A 14,585-nucleotide genomic window follows, 5' to 3' on the forward strand; every position below is an offset into this window, starting at 1 on the left:
ATATCAATCTGTCTCTGGATTATGCAATCATTTGCTGTTTTCAAGTAAGCTGGAAGATTTTGCACATACTTTACTGATACGTTAGGCAAAGTGAAATGGCATCTGTCTGTTTTCTCCCAGACTCGAGGTCTTCTGTGTTTCATGGTAAGTCTTGCACTATTTTCATACGCTTTTTTTCTGGGGCACATTTCTTCTAGTCTCCATTTTTTGTTTCAGTTTTTGGTTGAAAGTCTTGCATTTTCAGCTGTTACCTGGAAATCTATAGTACTTGAACCGCTCGGCACACAACGCAACTTAAGTTTGAAGCCTTCAGACAAATTGCTGTCTTGAGGTAGCAGTTTGCCACTGGTATGTTTTCTGTAGGTGTTTTTGTTTCCTTTTTTTTTTTTTTTCCCCTTTTGTAGCGTGATGGTGTTTTGCTGCCACCTATTTCATTTGTGTGGCAAATGGCACTGGGAATAATCTCAACAACAAAAAATGGAGTATTAAAAGAGCTACTGAGCCATTCAGCTTTCTGGCTTGCTTCTTGTTTAAGTGACATGAACAACCATTGGAACGTCATCCAGAGAAGTTTACATGGTGATAGTTCACCTGCTGTACTGTGGACTTTTACATGTTCTCGACCCTCTTTATAGTAAATGTACCTCTTAGAGCAAAGGAAGGGATTCGCTGACCATTACTGTTAGTTGCTGATTTGTGGATGGTGGGAGTATTTTGTCATTACGGTTCTATTTCAACAAACTTGGCTGACCATCTTGGCTTTAGTAGTTATACAAGACAGTGGATTACCATCTTTATTGCTGTAACGTGTCAAGCATTATATGCTAGTAGATTCTAGTTTAATTGTTGCAGGTGGGAAGTATTTTTACCTTTAAGTTTCCATTCTGAATGTGTTTTGACTAAACATACCAATAAACTACTGATGTCTGCAGCATTTATCAATGTCCCGAATTCTCTTGAATGTAGGTTGGTGTAGGGCACTGCTTCAGCCCTTGCTATACAGAAAATGCAGGAAAAAACTGTTGCTGGCTTGTCAGATGACTGGGAAGCTGTACTGGTGCAGCATCACACATTCGAGTTGAAGTGTCTGACTTGAGCAGAGTCAATAAGCTCTGGTTTGCTGTGGCTGCATAAATTCCTTTGGGACATTTTGTTTGAAGACGTGCAAGGATTGGAAGCCCCTCCAGTGGCGCTGAGAAGTCACGTCCTGTCCCCTGGTGCTTTGTGGGGGTGCTGGCGTGGGTTGCTCCTGCTGAAAGGAGCTGAAAGGCAGGATCGCTTTACACGGTAGGTTCTTGTCACAGGTGGCTGGGCCCTCGGTGCAGGTCGATCCCTTTGAGCTGGGGGTGCGTGGCTCGGGGAGGAAGACGACACTGGCTCCTCTCGGGCACGTCCCAGGTGCATGCCCTTGGTGCCCCACAGGGCTGAGGGTGCTGCAGTGTCCGGCTTGAGGGATGCGGTGATGGCAGCGAGAGGGGCATAAACTGCGTGTCAAAGAAACAAATGTGAAGGTGCTTGCTCTCGTCTGCCATGTCACTTCTTCATGATGCTGAGGAACCGATTCGCACGCTGCAAGGTAATCCCTGACCTTCTCTTTGTGTTTGGTGGCTTGGCCAGTGCCAGCATTTACTTTTTTGAAAGTTACACGGTTGTCTGAGTTGAAATACTGGTTTTGAGAAATGAGAAAATGCATAAGACAACTGCCCATGCCTGAGTCACTGAAAATTGCCCTGAGGAGCAGCCTCAGCCACTACAGGACCTGCTAGCGCCAGAGATCTCCGAAGGAGCGCGATCCCCTCCATGCTTCCAGACCTCAGCAGACAGCAATCAGACCTTTGGTTTGCTCTACAAGGTAGGCTTGTAACAGACAACAAGGGGCACAATACTGGCCTGCCCGCAGGCACTAGCCTCAATCCCACCGCCACTGAGCTGGTCGCTGTGGCCTGGTCCCTAAAACGGGGCGCGGAGCTGCTTTCTGAGGCCCACCAACATGGGACTGAGCCTCCATTTTCAGTCGCTGAAAACGCAGCGCTGGGTCTTTGGCTGGGCTTCAGAAACACGGCATGGGGCCTTGCTTTTGGAGCCCCCAAAACACCTCCCGGAGCTCATTTTTGGGACCCCAAAGCACAGCACCAGTCCTTGCTTTCAAGCTATGAAAACATGGGACTTAGTTTCCGGTTTTGGTCCCCAAAAGGTAGCACTTAGGCTCCATATTGGAGTCCCAAAAATGCAGTACTAAGTCTCCATTCTCAAGCATGAAAAATGCATGACTGGTTATTTTTCTGAGCCCAAACCCACAGGACTTGTCTCAATTTTCAAAGACCTTTTTGTGAGCTTCAGAAAAGCCTGACTGTTTCTGAGCCCCCAAAACAGCCGCATGAGCTTGTTTGCAACTCCCAGAAACACAGCAGTTAAGTCTCCATTTTTAAGCTCTGAAGATGAAGGCTTTTTTTTTTTTTATTGGGGGGGTGGAGCCCCAAAACCACAGGATTTAAGCCCCCATTTTCAATTGCTGAAAAAGCAAGGTTTAATCTTCTAGGGAGCTTCATAAAAAAACTGACAGCCTGTTTCTGAATCCCCAAAACATCCAAAATAGCTGGTTTCTGGGGCCCAAAGAGCTGGCTTTTGGGGTCCAAAACCATAGTAATTAGTCTCTGTTTTCAAGTTCTGAAAACGAAGGGCTTAATTTCTTTTTGGAGCCACAACCCCATGAAACTTCAGCCTCCATTTTTCACCCTGAAAACACAGCGCCCAGTCTTTTTGCAAGCCCCAAACCCACAGGCTGGGGCTGCCGTTCCCAGACCCCACGTGTGATGTTCGGCAAGCAGTGGGGGACAGGAAACTCACCCGCAGCCCCATGTGCGGTGTCAGGCTGTGCTTGAGAACTGGTGGGCAGCCCTTCAGAGGAAAGGCTGGTCCCGTGTCACCGTGCATTGCTCTGCTGAGGCAGGGAGCCCCTGGGCTGCAGCCCCATAGACTTTATTCCTCCGGTGCCCGGTGGGCACCCCAGTGCCAGCACCCCTGGGGAAGGGACAGGAGCCCGCACTCACCTCCTGCCCAGAGCCACTGGAGCTCCCACAGCCCCTAGTGGGCCCTGCTTGGCCCTGCACAGCTGCTGTAGGTGGGCAATGAATGGTGGGACCAGGCCAGTACTGCCAATGGTAATTAACAGTGACAATACAATAATTAGCCAGGTAGTCTCCCCATCACAGCTTGACCACAGCTTGTGTGGGGCCACAGACATGGTGTCCCCAAAAAGACAGAACTGTGGAAATTGCAACAGCATCCAGAGCAACCCTCAGACTACAGTAATAAAGCAAACAAGCAAACCCCCACCAGAATAAATCAAGTCTAGAGGGGTAAACAGCTCTCCCCTGAGCACAGCCAAGGCCACCATCCTGTTGGTTTCAGCAGGGTGAAAGCAGCCCCAAAACTGCCCCTATTTAAAACCCCAGGGGGGTTTTGTCGTGCTTGCTCCCCATCACTTCTCTCAGGCGACTGGCAAGACACCTGGCAGCGGGGAGACAGATTTTCATGGAGAGTCTAAGCTTCTTCATGAGAAAAAAGGAAGTAAATCCAACCAGACCACTGTGTCCCCTCAGGGACAGTGAAGCTGAAGTGCTGGCTCGCTGCTGTGAGCAAACACAACCTGGTTCTGCTCCTACCTGCTGAAATCACTGCTGCTCACCTGTCCTTGCGGGGTAGCTATCACGGGGATAATGTCACATCCTGTCCCGGCCTGGTGCTGACCTGCTGCAGGAGGACATGGCACAGCCTCAGGGAGGAAGCTTCAGAGGGCATTGTGCTGCACAAACAGCAGCTGCATGTAGATAACGCTGAGGACTTCTGGCACCTGAATGAACAAAACAGAAAGAGGCATTCTGGTCAGTCTTTCCTCATCCTCCAGCAGAGCCCAGACACAATCATGCAGATGATGAGCAATGACCATTCGCCCCACTAACTTCTCAAGATCCGGCCCTAAACGTCACCCCAGTGGTTTGCAGTGAATCCCTTGTGCCTGCAGAGGGCACATCTGCCTTTCTGACCAAATGATCTGATCTGTATCAGCCTGATGCCCTCCACAGGCTCTCACCCTCTTCAAGATGAACGCAGCTCCCTGGGGACATCTGTCTTGCCTCCAGCGTCCTCCTTTCCCCCATGCCCAACCCCTTCCCCACAGAAGAGGACCTTCCTCTGAGCCTTAGAAGCTAAAACTGTCTGAGATGGGCCTGGGTACACAGCAGGGTCACTGCCCTGTGGGAGAGCTCAGCTTCTGCTGACAGAGCTGGCCCCAGACAGTGACGCCGGCACTGTGTGGTCTCTCTTTGCTGTGGGTGAAAGGCCCAGGGGACTTGGGATCACCATCAGGAGGAGCCTGGCGCAGGCCTTGTAAGGATTTCACTGCTAAGGAGATGCTCAGGGAAGACAAACAGAACCAAGAACAGGCATCTGGCATTGCAAAAAGCACCAAAAAACACACTGGGACCGAGCCACCAAGGCAAACACTGGGGACATCTGAGGCACATGGTAGCTTTGGACACCTCTGAGGCCAACACACCAGATCTAGACAGGTTTACAAAACCTCCAAGGATGGAGACTGCACAAGCTCCCCCAGCAAACTGTCCCACTGCCTGACTGGCCTCATAATAAAGCGCTGTCCCCTGATGTCCAGTCAGACATTGTCCAAACACAATGTTGTACAATCCATGAGCAGCTCCAAGACACCCAGCACCAGGGGGCAGTGCATATGCCTGAGGAGTACACACATCTGGCTCCTGGGTTTTATCAGCCACCCCCTTACCTCCTGGCTGCCAAGTCTTTCTGCAGATGGTGCTGCTGATCGGCTGTGAGTGTCCCCTGGCCCCAACCTTAGAGCCAGAAAGCACCCAAAGAAGGGGAGGGCGAAGGACCACAGGCTGTACATCCTTCTCCCTACAGCCTCACTGAGTTTCTCTACCCCCATCATGGGGCAGGAAACACACTGGCACTGGTACGTTCTGCTCTCCTTGAGACTCCCTTTCTCTGCTAGGGTGTCTCTGCAAGCTCTGGTTTCTACTTGCTGCCGCTGCACTTCTGCAGCACCAGCAAAGCGTTGTCTGAATGAAGCGTCCAAAGCCCGAGACAGGCGGGTGCTCTGCCAGTGGCTGAGGGCAGCGGCGGTGGGAGAACCCCACAGGAACACGCTGAGCCTCTCATCGCTTCTCTGCACCGAGATCAGCCCACGCAGAGGAGCGGAGCTGACAGGAGGGCAGAAATGAGAGAACATGTGTTTGCTGGGTTGTTAAATCCAGCAACTAAGTCAGCATTCCTGAAAGACTGAGCTCATGGCCTGTCTGGGATTTGCTTCCCCACCCCTGAGGAGCTCTCTGGTTTTCTGTTTCAATTGTCTGAACACTAGCAGGAAGAGAAAATAAGATAAGGTGGTACATATGGATTTCTCTCTCTCTTTTTTTTTTTTTTCTTTCCAAGTATGTATGTCAGTAAGTGGCTGTTTTTCCTCCTTAGTTGTTCAGTAACATTGCTTTGCAGCAAAGCCCCAGTGACAACTGCTGTCCTTTCACAGTGCATGGGACAGAAAGATGCACGAGAGCAGGAGGGAGGAAACCACTTCTTTCCTGCAGGCCAAAAGCAAACTGTGAGCAAATGAAAAACAACTTTCGAACCAACTCCACCTGCTGCTTCTTGGCACAGGCTCACCTGAGAGACCTGCGGTGCCTGTAACTGAGCGCTACTGGCCTGACATGTTTGGGGTCTTTATTTTAGCACCTCTGGTAGGGCAGGGCTTAGCCACTGTCTGGCAGCTTAGATCTGTTATGCGAAACACTGCACATGCCACAAGACTGCCTGTGCCCAGCACTCCTGGGTCATGCTGGCGGTCTTGTGGACAAGACCGGGGAGCTTTTTTGACAGCTCCTGCTTTGCTGCTGAAGGACACAGGCCTGTCACCTCACCAGCACTCGTTTCCTGCTCCCTTTCTGGTGCTACACATCTGGGTCACTTCGTGAGGTTGTTGTGTAAATACCTGAGATACCTGAGCTCTGCAGCAGGGGTGCTGCAGGAACAGAAAAAGGCATCAGGAAGGACGAAGGATCACTGCTTGTTGAAGCTGCAGCTCACAGACGGACAGGCTCAGTACCCCCTCTGGTGCCCACCTGCCCAAACTTCCTCCCGCTTCCTATCTACCCAGGAGGCCACACTTTCCTAAAATCCTAAGGAAATCTCAGAAGCACTGACCGTGTCTGAAAATCTTCCCTGCTTCTTCTGCTAAAGGTTCAGCCCTTTGTGGCACAAGTAGTAATTTCTGGGCTCTCTTATCTCCTTTTCACTCCAACTGTTCAAGTTCTCCCTTGCTTAGTTGGATTAGCCTGTTTTTAAAACAAATTTTGTTGCCACTTCATATTGATGTCGCTCTTTAAGCTTTTTCTTAAAAAAAAATCAATTAAGATCAGATTGCCATTTATTAGATAGCAACAAATCTCTCTCCCCTTCCCAATGTGATTTCTGCAGAGAGAAACCTAAAATAAAAAAAAGGCATGAAGATGAAATGCCTTTCCACAAAGAAATGGTCTCTGCACCGGGACCACAGAACACAATTCAGGCCTAGGTGGGCAAAGCAGCGCTGCTGTCTGCACCTCCCCTGCGGCTAAGCAGAGCATTTAGATTTCCAAAGCTGTCAAACAGCAATAAAAGTCCCCCTGCATGTGCTACAAGTCTTTCAGTGCTAAATGCATATTAAATCACCCGACTTGTCATGTTTCCTCTAATGAAGAATTAGCATTAGTGTCACATCTTGTTAATGCGATATAAAAATCATTCTGCAAATATATATGTTACAAGCTCAATTTCTGTATGTTGCTATACTGAATAATGGAGGAGGGAACAGTGAATTTCAATTACCCTTACGCTACCACAGAGCACAATCATTGCAGTGTCTCAGTTGCCCTACATTCCTGGGGGAACTCTGCAGGGAAAGACAGAATATCTAAAATAATGTAATCTTGGCATCACAGTTATTCTTTTTAAGGATCTGTTTTTCACTGATACCTTTTGTTGAGGTAATTACTCTGTAATTACCCTGCCAAGCCACACTCACAGCGTGCTAGGCACAGGCACGGAAACTTGTGGCTTTAGCTTTCAAGCAAGCTTCACCCGCAGATCCGACCAAAAATTAACACTGGCTTTTCCTGTCTCTACGTCCGTACCTCCGCACAGCTGTAAGAGCAGCCTCCCCTCCGGTGGTGCAGAAAAGCAGCCGGAAGGGCAGCCCTTTCTGAAAGAGCCAAGGGCTCAGAGCCCCGTACCCCAACAGGCACCACTGCCCCCACAACCTATAGTTGCTCACTCTTACTTCAGAATACCCTGCCTATGACGACGACTGGAGGCTGCCCCAAACTTGGATACAGCCAAAAGCAGACGTCACTTCTGTTTCGGTAGTTGATCCTGCGTGCTATCTGCATCAGCTCACATCCTTTCCACTGCAAATCTTTCCACAGATAATCACCCACATGATTTCCGTCTAGCAAGGTGTTTTACTCTGCTTTCCTCTCTGTACGAGAAGTGTGTGAGCTTGACGAAACAGTGAAGAAACTCTTTTTTCTTGCAGCCTTTGGTAGTCACTGTCAGGTCCGCACAGCCCCAGACTGCATTCACTGACTACTGCTGAACTAAAATGCTCTTCCTTTTCACCCTGCCACCCAGCTGAGCTTGCTTTCAGGAATTCATTCACCCTTCCCTGCTGATCTCCCTGCAGGTCAGTGATCTGCTAAGGTACATCTGGTGTGAAACCTTTCTATCAATTATCAATTATTATTTATTAATTGTTCACTTTTAGATCTCTGAAATCTTGTATGCCAGCTACATGCAGTCTTCTTTTAGGCTAAATAAGACTCAGATTTATTTCAATTTTCACAGCCCCAGCCTTCTACAGTGATCTTTCCCCTCTATGTCAGGACCAAAGCAAAATAGTTTTCCTTCAGTATAAAGCAGAAAATAGCAGTCTGAGAGAAGCCTTAAAAAAGAGAAGTGAATGTAATTCTCCCATATTTAGAACAGGATAAGGATTCAAAAAAAATAATCCAAAGCTTGTAAAAAAACAAATACCTCCTGCCCCTCAGGGGGATATTTTGGTACAACCCCTGCTGATGCATGTGATAATACAAATATTTTCCTACAAAAATGCATTACAACAACTACTATGTCATCATAGTTCAGTCAGAAAGGCCCAAGGGTGGATAAAATGTTTTAGGGAATGATTAACTTTGCTGTGTTGATTGAAGTTCATTTTTGCCTCAGTTTCAACAAAAATCAAAAAGCCTTTCCTAAAGCCAGGCAGAAACTTGAAATCAAGGGAACTGGGGACATCCAGCCTTGCATGCTTGTTCCCATGCTCATCCTACTGATCCTTTTTGTGCTGGCTACAGGTACTTGTTGTACCTGTTAAAAACAACCAGCTGAATTTTTAGTGGGTGTTTTACTCATGTAAAGCATTCTTTTTGTCCACATGGCAGGGCAGAAGAGGTGAAAGTTTAAAAGTGGATGAACATCCCAGAGAGAGATGCATGAATATAGCAAAATGAAATGGTGCCTGAGCAGGAAGAAATTTTGCCATGCGATACAAACACTTCTCTTTGGAAACAGACCTTACATAAAATTTGATCTTTGAGCATCTTTAAAATATAGTAAGAGTATAGGACCAGAAGATTTGTTTTCTTTATTGCTAGAAAAGAGTCAGATAAATTCTAAAAAATAAATCTGAGCTCACATTAGTGCTTCCTCAAAACAAACGTGGCAGTACTGTTAACTCCAAGGGCTCCAATACCTATTAAGACACGTAATTTCCAAGTTTGAATACTGAATAGTACTAATTAATATTTTAAAGTGCCTGGGACGAAAGCTGTCATTACACTACCTTTTTCCCCAAGCAAAACAAAGTATTGGTGTTACACACAAATGAAAATTCAAGCTTAGGCTTGGGAATTTTGAGCTGACATGGATAATAAGTGTGGTGCATCCCAGGACCCTCTCAAAATCTAATTGTGAGGCTGCTTCTTGTGTCGTGTTGGCAGCTGCCACCAGATGCTGCAGTCAGCTTCCCTTAGCTTTTCCTGCAGGAGGACTTTTTCAAAGTCCACATTTGAAGAGGTAATAGGGACCCTGAAGGCTTTCCCACAGAAATGATTGGGATGAGGCAAGGGTAGCTCTTCTGTTTCCTGACCGTGTGATGTATTAGTACCAAAACAATGGTTTCTCATTATTCCATTGGAATTAATTCAAATATTTGCTTCACATGTAAAATTGCATCTTTCATAATACAGTTATTGACACTATGTTCATAGTCATGGAATGGGAAAATTCTCATGATACAGAAAAATGTAAAACTGTTCATCTTGTTCTTCACATTTTAGGCCTCATCAAACTCCAAAATGCAGTTGAATTCTGCATTTTATAATGCCTCATACCAAGATGAAAAAATGCAAAGCTTGAACTGCTGCTACTATAAAAGCAATACCTGTGCACACCTACAGAAGTCCCTATGTTCATTACAGTCAGCCTGCAGAAGAGAAATAAAGGTTGGATACTGGTTTAAAGTAGACCAGCAAAATCTTTGGAGCTGGGGAACAGAGGATGGGATGCAGCAACAGCCTTCTTTCTCTTTCTTTTCCCTATGAAAGGTTCTCTACAGAAGAAGTTCAGTACAGGTGAGAGCAAACTCACCATACTTTTGTGCTGTATGCTTTTCTGAGCAGAGGTCAACTGAAAATGAGTATGCAATTTAATTGAGACTAGTTTGTGAGATTTTCATTGAGGAGATTATTTCTGCAGATATTCTTGTGTCATGTTGACTTTTGAGATGAAGCTGGCAAAGCAGTAACATTGTTCTGCCATCACTTCAGTGTTTTAGTTGACTTTTGAAGAATTCAGAACCCTCAGCATGAAGTCTATAAGCTCTTGAGTGTTACTTCAGAAGATGTACTACACCACATCAATTTAAGGAAGCCTTTAATGAGACTGCAAACTGAAACAATTACTCGAGATCATGGTTTGCCCTATCTGAGTACGCCTGAATTCAGAGAGGATATGTTCCCATGGAACTCAACGGGTTTCTTCTCCACCTTCACTGGAAAAGTGACAGGACATCTGGTCTTAAGTCTGCAGCAAATCTTGTTTTCCTCTTTCTCTCAAAGACAGCCTCGATCATGGCATGGTTCAGACACAATAGTGCCACCATAAATAAGGCATACAGACCTGATATTGAGCAAATCTCTGGTAGATGACAGCATTTGTGCTGTGCACCACCACACATAGGAGAACATACTGCTCTGTCCAAAAGATACCTCCGAGTACAAAACACCCACTGGATAAAACACATCCCTTCAGAAGGGCTCAAATGCTATTGCTGTCAATCACGGATACAGCTACCCTGCTACCCACTTTTTTTAGTGGTACTAACCTGAAATATTCAAGAAACATAAAGGTAGGGGAGCTTTCACGGATGACCATTTAAAAACAACTTTTCTGGGAGCTGTGCTATGGCCATTATTTGCTATAGCCTTGTGTGTCCTAAACCTCACTCCTTTTTGTGTTCATGACAGAGGTTAATAGTGCAGGATAGGATGGTGCAGGTTTCTAGCTTTGGCACACTGCCTGGGGTAATCAGTGACAGACTGATCCAGCTCTTGAGGAAAACAAAGTATGCACAGCTGCTGCGGTATCTGTAGACCTTCCAGGAACTGACCAATGTGCCAGAGTGATAAATTATCCTTTGGCATCTTCCAAGTCCCCTTCCTCCTTCAAGAGTCTGAGGTGATTGCACGTGATCAGTCTGCTGTACTGCCATCCCAGAAATTGTTTGGAAGTTTTACATATATAGGCATCTATACCCATACACAGCCTTTGTGTTATGTGCATACATTCTCCCATGGAACTCTCCATCAGGCTCAGACTTTCATAAGGAAGTTGGCTTTGCTAAAATCATTATGCTAAATTCAGGTGACCTGGGGCAAACGCTTCTTGCCTGCTTTCACAAGAGTGGCTTCCTGTAGCTCAAATGAGAATCTTCTCAAGGTAATCTAAAACATCCCTGGACCTGAACTCATTAAAAAAGCACACTGCACTGCAGTTGGATATCTTAAAGACCTTCAGAAACAAGGCCTTCATTTGAACCTACGAGCATCAGCTAGAGTTAAAGCTCTGCTTTTTGATGGGATCTGCTGAAACCATCCCATGTCAAGTTGTAACAGGGGCCACCAGCCTTCAGTTTCTGACAAGCAGTTAACTCTAGAAAGCTTCCTATAAACTGTAGTCCTTTAGTAAATCTGGTTAAAAAAAAAAAAAAGAGAGAGAGAGAGAGATGAAAAACTTCCAAGAAGTCAGTCTGACAGGTTTTTATTTCCTTGGAGCATGATTTTTTCACTGTAGAGTTGTGAATTCCATTGAACTAATTAAAATAATCTATAAGCCTATCACCACCATCAATCATCCCCCCCCCCCAAAAAAAAAAAAGAATTAAAGGATATATAATAGAATAAAGGAATAAATAAATAAATAGAATAAAGGAACTGAGCAGTTGATTTGTAATGGACAAACATCTCAAGCTCCACACACCAGCAATTTGGTCAAAAAAACAAGGAAGGCGTGAACATGGGCTAATGATGTCAGAGTGATTTTTTGTAAGAATGCTGTTCTTCCAGTATCAGATAGAAGTTCCGTACGTCTGTTATTACCTTGCGATTGTGTTTGTTTTTTTTCTCAGGGGCAGTTTAATGCTTCTGAGGGCTACACGGCCTGATTGCTGAAAATCTGTAGAGGACATAGCTGAAAGTCATTTAGTGGTACTATCACATTTCTCCTGTTTACTGTCATTCATTTTGCAAAGTTCTTTAAGTGTAAAATTGCAACACTAGCTGCTTTCTCATTAAGTAACAGAATAAAAAAATGCTTATTTAAACATGTCTCTTCAGGCAGTTGCTGATCCCTATCTTACCACATGCTGTGGTCTAGGCAAAACGTGCTTAAAAGTTATCCGAGGCTGATTCTGCCAAATACAGACTGTGGCTGCCTGCAAGGTAAAAGCATGTTATAAAATGTTAAACAGCCCCTCAGCAGCTGTACAGCATTAAGGAAATATGATACAACTTTGGAGCAGTGGAAATACTAAAATTTCATCCAATCCCATTTTTCTAGTTGTGTTTTATCAGTGAGCCACCTAAAACCTGGATTCTTTTCCAATAAAACTGACTAAAATTAAATTTGAGTATCACTTCATGTGTTACCACCTTCGTACTGATAAGCTCCAGTCACAGATTTTACCAGTCCTGGAGGAAGCAATTAGAAGACTTCAAGACAAGTTTTAGGATTGTCCTGATACCTTTTCACGTAGCAAAAAGAGATGGTGGTCCTTATAAAGAGACCTACGAGTTTTAAAATGGAAGATAGAATGGGACTATGTACTGTCAAGCACACAGTAATGAATGACTCCGTCCAGTATAAATCAAGGAAGATGGAGGTAAAGTCAAAACAGACTGCACTTTTGCCATTGCCATGCAGAGCAGCTTTCCAGCAGTTGCTGATGATGCAGGTGGTTTTTAATTTCTCACGTATTGACCAAGTTGCAAGACCAATCTTTTCAAGCTGTCATTTCTATATGGCAACTTCCTCTTCAGCTTGGGTATTTCTGTTCTCAAATTGTTTGAAAACCATCATTGCAGGGAGCCTCTTTACCGCCCATTTGTGTTGCACAAGTGTCTGTTTCTGACCTTATGCCTCTGTATTACTTCAGGTGCTGGTACTATGATCATTACCATGGGAAGCTAAGGCTAAAGGTCATAAAGGAGCTATATCCAATAGTCTGCTCTATAAACCCCATAAATCTGACAGCCTATCACAGAGATGAAATACCTGTTACGGTGGTGAGAAAGGCAAGCATGCTGGTACTGTTCTTTCTATCATCACAGCTGGAATAAGAGGTCATGAAGGTTTCCACAGCATCACGCTTTGTGGTTTGGCATGATTTTCTGTCTCTGCAGGAGGGCTTAAGACAGATTCATCTCATATTTGCTGGTGATCTTATGACATTCTACAAAACACTAGAGTAGCAGCAGACAAGATGAATACTGGCTTTTTATCTCCAGTTCCAAACCCAGTTAGGATTTCATGAAAAGCAGTCAGCAAATTGATTTAAATCTGTATGCTGTGCACAACCTTGCCACCACGATGTGGACACATATGAGAGAAAACAGAGTCCGTGATGCTTTGTCTGAATTTTCTGCTTGAGCCTTCTGTAGCGCACTATCAGCACAGACTCCTGGCAGGTGGCTGTAGCAACCAGGAAGAGAAAGAGGCAGCTTCGCAGGCTGGCAGCAGGTGGTGTCACTTCCCTAGAAAAAACACACTGGAAGTGGAATATAACGAAATGCATCCAGCAGAGAAGCAGCCAGCTGGCAGGCTCCACAATTCTCCTAGGTCCAGGGTCCAGTTTCTCTTCTAAGAGAGCTGCTACCAAGAACATGTGCACATCCTGCATCGCAGCAAGCCAGTTACAGAGCTCACGCATGCCACGCTTCAGATAAGAAAACTCACCAGTACTGTTATGGTTTGCCTACTCTGCCAAAAGAAACCAAAGCAATTACTCTGAAACCAGGGGAGGGGAAGGATGTCTTGCCACAACCTCAACAAAACTCCACATAAGCAATTTGTCATCTCTAGCTAAATGCTATTTTTAAAATGATAGAATTGAACTGCTAAACGTAATTCTACAACAGCAAGCAGTCCAGCTCAACTCTGCTTTTGCTACTTCCTTAACCCCTATTTGAGAGAACAGCTTGTTGCTCCAGGAAGCTTCATCCATAAGGCAGAGATAGCCAGGCAGCTCCCAGCTCCACTTGCCCAGTGCCATTTCCCACTCTTCTGTGGTCTGGCAGCAGATTCTGCCTGGTTGCACAGCCTGCTACTATGCACACCCCACACGTGTCCACTGGGAATTGCCTCCAGCATCCTTGCAACACGGGAGAGGAGCACATCAAGGCACTACCCAGCTATACGGTTCATCTCCTTTCTGACATTTCTGCGTATGGGGCCATGCTTACATAGGCATGCAGCCTGCAAGCCCCCCATAGCATTCAAGGAAATATTCTCAGCTGAAGCATAAGACAACTTGCTGGTGCAGGTACCTGCTTTGAAATACTTCAGTGCCAGAAAGTTGCTTTGGAGAGAAGACATCTTTGTGGCCATACTTCAGGTATAGGGCTTAATCCACAGCTTCTTGTTCAAGCATCTGCCTTTTTCAGTCCAGTGTCCTTTGAATTCAACTGTGGAACCATTACAGGTGCTTCTTAATAAAAGCTGTCTCCACGAAGTTCCCCATGCCCCAGCTTTGTGAAAGTTACCTTCCTTTGTACCAAGGACTTCTGTATTTAACTGAACAGTTGGTTTAGTAAAACAAAATCATGCATTTGTATAATTAGTGATAGGTTTCTCTTCATGGGTCTGGCCTTCACCTTGACAAAAACCCTTCATTTCAAGGAATAGATTAAAAGAAACAACTGACTTGAAGTTTTCTCGTCTCGACAGCAGGTGGAGAGAATAGG

The 14,585-nt window shown here is 45.5% G+C and overlaps 1 long non-coding RNA gene across 6 annotated transcripts in view; it reads right to left on the reverse strand.

Annotated features, from left to right (window-relative positions):
• Positions 1 to 353: 353 nt before the first annotated feature.
• Positions 354 to 14,585, reverse strand: part of LOC136790795 (uncharacterized) — a 60,836-nt gene continuing 46,604 nt past the window's right edge. For all 6 annotated transcript variants that reach the window (XR_010831392.1, XR_010831391.1, XR_010831390.1 and 3 more), the window contains 2 exons: positions 3,689 to 3,853; positions 354 to 1,484 (listed from right to left, as the gene is read on the reverse strand). This is a non-coding gene — a long non-coding RNA (uncharacterized lncRNA). The remainder of the gene's footprint in view (positions 1,485 to 3,688; positions 3,854 to 14,585) is intronic.

The sequence above is a fragment of the Anser cygnoides genome, chromosome 4 (assembly GCF_040182565.1).
Source record: "Anser cygnoides isolate HZ-2024a breed goose chromosome 4, Taihu_goose_T2T_genome, whole genome shotgun sequence".
Classification (NCBI taxonomy): domain Eukaryota; kingdom Metazoa; phylum Chordata; class Aves; order Anseriformes; family Anatidae; genus Anser; species Anser cygnoides.